Source organism: Phyllopteryx taeniolatus, chromosome 18 (genome assembly GCF_024500385.1).
Source record: "Phyllopteryx taeniolatus isolate TA_2022b chromosome 18, UOR_Ptae_1.2, whole genome shotgun sequence".
Lineage (NCBI taxonomy): Eukaryota > Metazoa > Chordata > Actinopteri > Syngnathiformes > Syngnathidae > Phyllopteryx > Phyllopteryx taeniolatus.
In genome coordinates this window covers 17,287,738-17,295,972 of record NC_084519.1, presented here as the reverse complement: position 1 = coordinate 17,295,972, position 8,235 = coordinate 17,287,738, and the positions used below count along the sequence as shown (strand labels likewise).

At 46.4% G+C, this 8,235-nt stretch overlaps 1 protein-coding gene across 18 annotated transcripts in view; it reads left to right on the top strand.

Moving 5' to 3' along the window:
• The window catches only part of epb41l2 (erythrocyte membrane protein band 4.1 like 2), a 39,529-nt gene continuing 31,294 nt past the window's right edge, over positions 1-8,235 (top strand). For 2 of the 18 annotated variants that reach the window (XR_009785508.1, XM_061754445.1), the window contains exon 1: positions 6,386-6,826. The gene's annotated coding sequence lies outside the window, so the exon portion shown is untranslated. Of the gene's footprint in view, positions 97-6,239; positions 6,827-8,235 lie in introns of those variants that run through there. The other 16 variants (XM_061754458.1, XM_061754457.1, XM_061754446.1 and 13 more) reach the window with 13 other exon arrangements.

Genomic DNA, 8,235 nt, shown 5'->3' with positions numbered 1-8,235 from the left:
TTTTTAAAAAGGTATTGTTTGTTTTTGGACTCCCATTTAAATCACGTGATGAGTCTTCAATGAAATTGTCTCGGGTGTTTATGCTGCCTCCGTAAGGTACGCTACATGCCTTAGCATCCGTTCATAAACGGCGAGCTCGTCGCAACTTCCCTGATTTCGAGTCGTTTGTTGAGTTTTTGTAGTTTTAATGGTGCTCACCTAAACAAGTAGGTACTCCCAGGCTCGGCGGGAGCTTGTGCGCCTACTAGCATCGACGGTAACATTTGGTGGTCGGTCATGGCGCCTTAACGTTGGCAATAAAAGGGCGATTTTGCAGCAATATTTCCCCTATTCCGTTCGCCTTGTTGATGCGTTGCCCCTCGCTAACTGCGTCCAACATCCGCCTTCTCCGTGACTCCCCAAACCATTCATCCGTCCCGCTCTCGGGCAAGCCCTAAATAGTTTGCTGTTATTGCTACTTTTACGTTGTAAATCTCATTTTCTTTGCTACTTTGTCACTCTTGAGCATGTATCTGCTGTTTGCAGCGTGTTGGCCTGATGCTGTTTTAACGGTTATTCGTCGTGTTGAACGCGTTGGGCCGCAAGAGCGCCTGGGAAATGTAGTCCTGCATTACCTCGCTTGTATGCGTTATCCTCTTTCGAACTACAGTACGCACGAGACATTTGAGCATATTATAGCGTTGTTGTATGAAGAGCAGAAAAGTCGTTGCGTTACAAATGTGACAATGACCAATCTGAGTACTTCAAGGCAGTTTGGGGGCATTGTTTCCAAATTATTGCTTTTTAATTATCATTTTACTTGGGCGTAACCCTTCATCCTAACGCTACCTCGTAACCCTAAGCCTTCCCCTAACTCCTAAAACTAACAGTGCTCACACTCTGAACTTGGTTTTCGTGGTGCCCACCACAGTGTTAGGAACTATGTTGACATGGTTGTGGTTGCTAAGCGACTGAACAGGAAGTGGCCCGGCGCCTTTCCCCGTAAATTAGGCCGCAGCTCGGCCGTGTGGATTTGTCACTGAGGAGGAGACGCGACACAATCGAAGCACGTGTGGCGATGCAACGTTTTTATTTCAAGCTCGGGATGATCGGGGCGATCAAGAAAGTAGCATGCGGCATTTTGTCGTGACAATCGGTGGACGCTTCGTAACGACGACTTGAAATGTGCTTTGGCTGCAAAAACGGTTGTTTCCCACCAATGAATCTGTGAAAACGAGCGTGACATGATTACAAAATTAGTTTGACATGGGCATGTTCTGACACAATTTGTAAGATTTTGCCTGACTGGGTCCCCTTATCGTTATTGCACACGTTAATGATTACAGAGCTGTATGTACACACTGTTGTAATGTGTAGATGTGCTGTCCTGCTATTGGCCACACTGGACATGTGACCAGGCCATGGCTACTTCACACATACACTGGAAACTGTCCGAATAGCAATATATCACAGCAATGTAAGAAATTGTCAGACTATTGAATGAAAGTATGTGCCGCAGTCTCATTATGTCATTTAGCGCTCGTTCCGCTACCATCCAGGCATCAAATAGCGGTACACAGACTGATCGGGCTGAAAACTGTGTGAAATTAGGTTGACTGCGCTACTATTTTTGTTGAATGTGTCCTGTATTGTTTTTGTTTGTTTGTTTGTTTTACTGACTCTTAAATAATTGGTTTTCGACTGTTGCCCGCGCAAACGATGAATCTCTTTGACATTTGACAAAGGTAGAGCAATTGAGGAAACTGGGTTAAATGGCTTGAGTTATGTTGTTAGGCTATATTTTGAATTTCAGTCGAAAAGAAGACATTGCAAAAAAATTAAATAGCTAGGAACGGAGACGAAATGTCAGGTGAGTTTACATTTCAACTGGTAAGTGGATTCAAAAATAGATGCACGCTTTTTTTTGAGTGTGCAATGGATAGCGTGCTATAAAGCTGATGTTAGCTAGCAGGCTAGCCATTATGTTTTGCTAAATTACTCAAAGAAGGAAAACCTAACCAAACAATATGTACATACATGTGAGAAAATGCCTTCCACAAACCTGATGACGGAGGTTTGCTTCATGGTCTGTCCAGTTTTTGTCATCGTTTCAGTTCAGGTTAGTCTGTTTTCTGCCACCCGGAAGTATTGTGGCGACTGCTGTTTACAAACATTATGAAATGACCTATAAGAGCAAACACACATTTTTCCTAGACGTGTGTGCATTCTCTCACATTTACAAAAAAAACAAAATGGTTAAGATGTAAAAAAAAAAATCTGTGTTTATTCTGCTTCATCTGCTGTGTTGTGTGTATTCACGTGCAGAAAAAGTGATCAAAATGACAGTAAAGCAATTGAATGCATCAGGCCACACAGAGTGTGTGTGTGTGTGTGTGTGTGTAGTTCATCTATAACTGTCCGCGGCATGTTCCCGGAACAGTGGCAGCTCTGTCCCGCTCACTAATGAGAGGCCTTAATTGGTCGCTGTGCCGAGATATTCCTCCCTCACGGCAATTGATGAAACTGGCCTTTTGCAGGGGGCGCCATTGAGTGAGTTATGGGACTCCAAGAGGTTGGCATTGCAGTGTTAATTGTTGTGACTATTCCGACGAATGATGGCCGTCAACAAGCCTGAAACCACATCAGTTTTTGCAACTGAGTGTATCCCGATAAGCGTGGATGTACCAACCTTTTTTCGTACCACAGACCTGTTTCATGTAAAGAAATATGTTGGTAAAAAGAAATGATTTAATATTGTTGTAATTCGTGGGAGCTCTATATTTGTTTCTCATTGAGAAGCGTGAAGACCCATCTTGGTGTAATGGGAGACGAAGACCCCCGCTTGTTTGGGTTGACGTCATTGCCGAAAAATCCCGCTTCACAAAGATAGGCTCTTGGAAATGGAAGTAAGGTGTTAAGATTCTGGTTCAGAAAAGAGCCAAAGTGACTTTTAGCTCATTAAAATCGGGCACAAGCAAAACTTTCAAAGCTTCTTTTTGTCCCGCTGCTTTTGTGCTCTGCAATTGCAAGTAAACACGTTCATCTCCGGCGAAGTGGACGTATTGTGCGGTTTAGCGGCGGGCTGTGACCGCTCGGCGCGCCTTCAAAGCGATACGCGCCGGCGGGCACGGCGGGAATCAAAGTTGTACAGAGGAAGATCAGAGAGGTGCGGATGAAAGGACGCTGTAATGCAATGTTCATCTTGTTTCGCCGGCGGAGAGTGACCGACATGTGAAGAACTTGATGGCAAAAGCAGAGTGTATAAAACAGCTATGTATTGTTGACTGTGGCCTTTTAAGTGTGCATTAGCAGGGTGTAATTGTTTGCTCACTGAATAGCTCCATTAAGCCAAACAACAAACTACTCTAGAAGAGCGCAAACGGACTTCCTCCAGCGAGGGTCCGACTGAAAGCGACGATGGTAATGAAAAGCGAGTGGGCCTGGGGCTTTGGCGGGGGGCCAACATGGTTAAAAGCAGATTAATCAGCATCGGGTCGCACACTCACAGAGAGGGACTGGACAGAGGTCACGACGAGACGCAGCCCTCGTCGTCCTTTTAAAGGCCGCTTGGTGGGGAGCCGCGCTGGACGAGTGCTAATATTGTGCGGCGATTTAAATGCGCAGCGACTACGTTGACGGAGGAGCTCATTCGTCCGCTGCTTCATTAGTCACATTTTTAATGCTGGCACCTCCTTCATCCTGGAATGTCCGGGGACGGGAGAACAGGTGTGCGGGGTCTCGTTGAGAACAAACAAGGCATCACCCAGATTGTCACATTATTCGGAAGGTGGCGTAGTCCATTACGAACTTCAAATTGTCTAAATTCTCTCAACTGGAAATATTCCTCCGATTCCTGTAGTTCTTCATGAAAGCCGACTGAATATTTGAATATTTGCTATTGCGAGGCCAGCGCTAGCGTGTTGGCGATAAATACGGCGAGAAAGCTCGTTGATGGCGCCACATTTGTAAGGGAGGCGCATTTGGGGGACGAGGATGCGGCTTTGAGCCTGTGCAAATTTGGCCGATTCTTCTTCCCCCACTGAAGGCTCAGGTGCCAAATGCACTGCCTCACCACTTCAGTGTCGTGTAGTAGTTTTAGTGCAGTTAGTTAGTTAGTTAGGGCACCATGTTTCTTTGTTGGTCTACACCTTACAGTACCTTACCAAGCTTTCAGTTTCAGCTTTAAATAGAGGATTGTCTCTTTTATCCACCTGTATCTTGTTTCCTCTCTGTTATCAAGCCAAGTTCATTGTTGGGCACCTGTCGCCACCACCCTCTATGGGATGTAGGTTTCCATAGCGACGCCACACCCACTCGCTCCCGACCGAAGACTCCAAGCGTGTCGTCAGCCGTTTGCAGTTTCCTCACGAGTTCTGCCTAGCGGCTAATCTTTGTTTGCCGGTGAACTCACTGGATCTCCTCTGCCGGGTTCCGCCCGTCCCAGCTCGCTCGCACGTTCTCACAGACGGCGCTCGTGCCTCGCCGCACTAATCGCTGAATGGGAGAGTTTAGCGGACAACAATAGCACATATGAGCCCAGCCGCTATTCTCACGCACGCAGCGAAAGAGACATTTTGGCAGGACATAGTTTCATCACTTACACTTTTCTCAATTGCTTCCTACTTGTGGTTGCTTGAAAACGCTTGCGCTCTTATTTCGGTGCTTTGAAATGGTTGACCTGTTTGTTGTCGCCTTTTGCCGCTTTTATAGCTTTATAATTCAGACTGTTCAAAGTGTTACTGTCACAGTTGCCCGTGTCGTTCATTTCCGCTGCAGGGGGTCTTTGTTTTTTCAACATTTTTTTACGAAGTTCCCAATACGCAATGTTTTGAGGTTCAAATGGCACACTCAGTAACCGCCGTACATACTGTTTTCCATTTGGTTATTTAGCACCTGACACTCCCTTTTCCGGCCCCATTGTGTCCTAAACTGCTGCATCTAATTATCCGATTGTGGGATGGCTCATCGCCGCGTGAAAGCGCGCGCAGTCACACCGATATCTATAGAATAGGCAAAGGCAGATAAAAGCTGGATGTTTGAACCGTACCAAAAGACCAGCACATGTGGCAGACAGTAAGATGGAGGCCCTAAAGGACTGACAGACAGAAACACACACAGATTATCCCTTGTGTAATCCTCAGTTTGAGGATCAGTGTGCAGTGTGACAGGACAGCCATGTTTTCACACCGCCAGCCTGTGTGTGAGTTGATCAAGTTCAGCGGACTCTACAAATACATTCGATTTCAAACGCATCGTACAATGGCTTTATTTTGTGTTGCATCCAGGTTGCGTTTCCTGCAGTTGAGTGGTGGCAGACCTCCGTGAGGAGTTAGATATCGTTTAAAAAAAAAAAAAAAGCCAGAAAGAAGGGGAAGGGAGCACTTCCTGCCGGTTCCGACAAGTAACATCAGTCGGCTCTAAATCTGCTCCGGCTCTGAAACGGAGGTTTAAGCATGACCGTAATCTCTTTTGTCACTTGTACGCCTGCTGAATAATCTTTATTTTTGCTGCGGTAATCTCTTGTCTCCATGGGGATTTATGCTTGGTGTCCATGAACGCTGTTGCCATGGAAACCTGTTCCTCCCCGGGACCCCCTCCTCTCCCCGTCCTGACCTCGCCCCGGGCCGTGCATGAACGCAAAGGGGCGGGCGAGGTTTTCTCTGCATGTCTTTATTAGACTTCTTCATTGTCACGCATACGGAGACAGATCATTAAAAAAACAAAACAAGCAAAATTCAAGCAGTCTTGACAACGTCTTTGTCTCTGGCCCGCTCTGGCTTATGCCTGCCATAAAATGATACATCTCAGGATCAGGAAGTCATCGCCATGCCGACGACCTCGTAAATCCAGACTGACAGCCATAAAGTTGGAAGTGTGTGAGTGGGCGGGTCTGCGGCGCCTGTTCAAGTTGTTTGCGAGCTGGTAAAATTGTCTGACAACCATTTAGCATTCACAAAGATTCATTCATTCGTCCCTCATTGAAGCGCGGTCTTTATTATTATTCCTCTGATAAAATGAACGACCTATTTGGATCCCGCTGGACATTATTGTGTCCTCCCTTTGTTGACGTCACGTATAAACCGACATGGAAAATGTCCATATTTTTTTAAGACAGTTTGAAAACAAAAGCACCTTCGTGGAGATCATAACAAAACTCAAAAATATGATCGATACGATCAGATCATCATCAGGTGTGCCGCAGGAATTCATCCAATTTCGCTGAACTGGCCTAAGAATGATTCATTGAATGTATTTTTGTTTTCAATCTATGCCAGCGGCGTGCGGCGACGAGCGGAAAAGTACATTTTAACCGGTCTGCCCACCTGTTGCCAGAGAATAACGAATACTTTTGTGTTCAATTAAACAGGCTCAGTGCATTTTGAATAAACTGAGACGAGATCATCAGTTTTTCTGTGCACATATTTTCGTGATTATTTTTGTTCGGTGGTGTTCTGTGAGATTTGTAAAATGTCAAATATGTGCGTTGGCTGAGTAACGGTTGAGGAAACGCTGCTTTAGCTGAATTGGAGAGTGGAATAAGCCTCTGTCTCCCTCTCTCTGTCTCTCCCTCCCCCGTTTTAGCCTCGCTCCAACTCCCCTCCTCGCTCTTGTCATTTTCTGCCCTCGTTTCCGCGGGTGAAAGTCCCGCGGGAGGCAGGCGCTCAGCTCCGCGGGAGAGCCGACGGGATGAGGGAGAGGGAAACGGCGCTGACAGCTTCGTAGGTGGTAGACCGAAGTGAAGGCCCAATACTGTAGGGAGAAATAAGAAGTGCTTTTAGAAAGAGCAAAGCGCAGGTGGGGAAAAGCAAGAGGCTAAACGGAGGAGGGGGAAGAAACGCAACAGTAGGTAAGGACGTGCGTTGCTACAACAGCTCTTTTCGAAGAAGGTTTTGTCGTGAAACTCCGGTGATTGTAGTCAAGCTGGTAGCAGCATCTGATGCTGTGAATGTAACCGCGAGAAGAGCTGAGAAATGGCACCTTAGGTGATGATAACGAGCGGTACAATGGTGATTTGGTTCATATAGAACCATTTTTCCCCACCGTAAGAAATAATAACGAAGATATAAATGATCTGCATTAGGGTCAATTTGTTGCTGTCATATTTTTTTTATTCCCTAATGTTTTTAAGCAGTGGTGCAAGGCAAAATAATTCCATTCACTCGACGAACATATTCGTCGTGTACGGTTTTCAACGGGTAGGCGTTGAAGATGGTCTCGCCCAGCTTGTCTGTGAAATTCATGTTTGGGAACCGTTGTAAGGACTAACACGCCCCTGTAGATAGCGATGTTGTATAACTTTGAGATTTGGGATCAGTACCGCTTTTGAGTAGAAGGTCAAGATGAGCCGATGAAGCTCACGTCAGTTGTGTAAGAGAGAAATGCCAACACGGAAGTTGGACAAGTTTAGGCACCTCACACTCAAAACAGAGTACGTATACGTATGTATTGCGGTAGGTAGCTGGAAATGTGTGTTGCAATTGTGAGAAAAGATGAGCCCCCATTAATCACTGCCATGGACGGCTATATCGGTCAAATATCCGTCTTAACTGGGAGGGCTGGCAGTCAGTGAGGTAAGAGTGCTAATTGGCCGTGAAATTCTCATCTTGTTCGCACACGAACTGTGATGCTGTAGCCATCCGCAGACAAACGTTCAAACAATCTACTGCCATAAAACATTCAGGGTGCGCTTGTGTGTGTGTGTGTGTGTATGCAGAGAGGCCGTAATCGTGTCACCGCCATTGTTTACACGGACTGTGGGAAGACGAGTGAACCCGGAAAGAGGGGCGAGATAATGCGAGCGACCCACTGGACGGGGACTGAAAAGAGAGCCCGGAAGAGAGGGATTGTGAGCACAGGGAGATGAGTGCAGCAGAGATTTAGTTTTGGAAAAAAAGGGGAGAAAGAGGCGCCCTGAGCGAGAACCGGAGAGGGAGAATTGAGGAACAAACTTACGAGGGGGTAGAACAAGATCCCCGCTGTTCTTCTCGTAGTAAAGCAGTAAAATGGCAAAGATGCCAACACGCTCTCACATTTGTCAAAGGAGTTGCAAATGAAAGAATTTGCTGCTTGCAGGCCCGTTTGGATGAATCTGCTTGTAGCGAGACCACAAATTATCCATCCCTCCATCCAACCCTCCATTCATCCATCCATCCATCCCTCCCTCCCTCCCTCATTAGTCGACCATGCGTAAGGAGACCTGTTCTATTTTTATCCCCGTGCCCTCCCTCCCTGCTTCACGTTCACTCTGCACTAGCA